Source organism: Pygoscelis adeliae, unplaced genomic scaffold (assembly GCF_000699105.1).
Source record: "Pygoscelis adeliae isolate BGI_AS28 unplaced genomic scaffold, ASM69910v1 Scaffold45, whole genome shotgun sequence".
Lineage (NCBI taxonomy): Eukaryota > Metazoa > Chordata > Aves > Sphenisciformes > Spheniscidae > Pygoscelis > Pygoscelis adeliae.
The window spans coordinates 13,602,771-13,603,429 of NW_008825114.1; the positions used below are offsets into that span (position 1 = coordinate 13,602,771).

The 659-nt window shown below is 31.4% G+C and overlaps 1 protein-coding gene across 1 annotated transcript in view; it reads right to left on the reverse strand.

The window, feature by feature from the left end:
- Positions 1-659, reverse strand: part of AGTPBP1 (ATP/GTP binding protein 1) — a 59,007-nt gene that overhangs the window by 33,176 nt on the left and 25,172 nt on the right. The gene's annotated exons all lie outside the window — the stretch shown is intronic.

Genomic DNA, 659 nt, shown 5'->3' on the forward strand with positions numbered 1-659 from the left:
TCCCCCTCTTCCCTCATCACATCCTAACTTTCAGAAAATAACAAATTTAAGAAAAAAAAGAATCAGACCTATGAAGACTGAAATGAAATGTTTAAATGAAAGCTGTTGTTAGCATGAATGGTAATCTACAAGAAATCTTGGGTCCCACTCCATCCAACTCACCATTACAAAAATGCTTCAAAGAGAATACAAAAAATTGATACTATGATCCATTCACCTGGATAGCTGGCAAATAACTGATGTTTCAGGACAATTTTTTTTTTTTTTTTTAAACAGTAACTCTTTAAAGTTTATATTTTTTGGAGAGTATACTTAAGTTGAATACCTAATATGAAGTTAAAGCAGAAAATAATACATATTAATTGAACATTATTTACTAGTTAGATAATTAACCAAATACATTGACTGATTCAGTCAGTGTACTTAAAAAAGCAAAATTAACTATCAGGTAAGTATATGCAACATATGAATGAAGATCTAAGGTAACTGACTAAGATTAGTAAATAATTTAAAAGCATCTTATTACTGGTCAAACCAGCTGGTATTCTTGGATTTTATCAATGTGAGTTGTACAATTATGACAAAGAAGAATACGATGTTACTCTGACCCAAGAGTTTGACATTGCGGGGGGAGAGCTGAGCTTCTCCTCCTCCTTCTT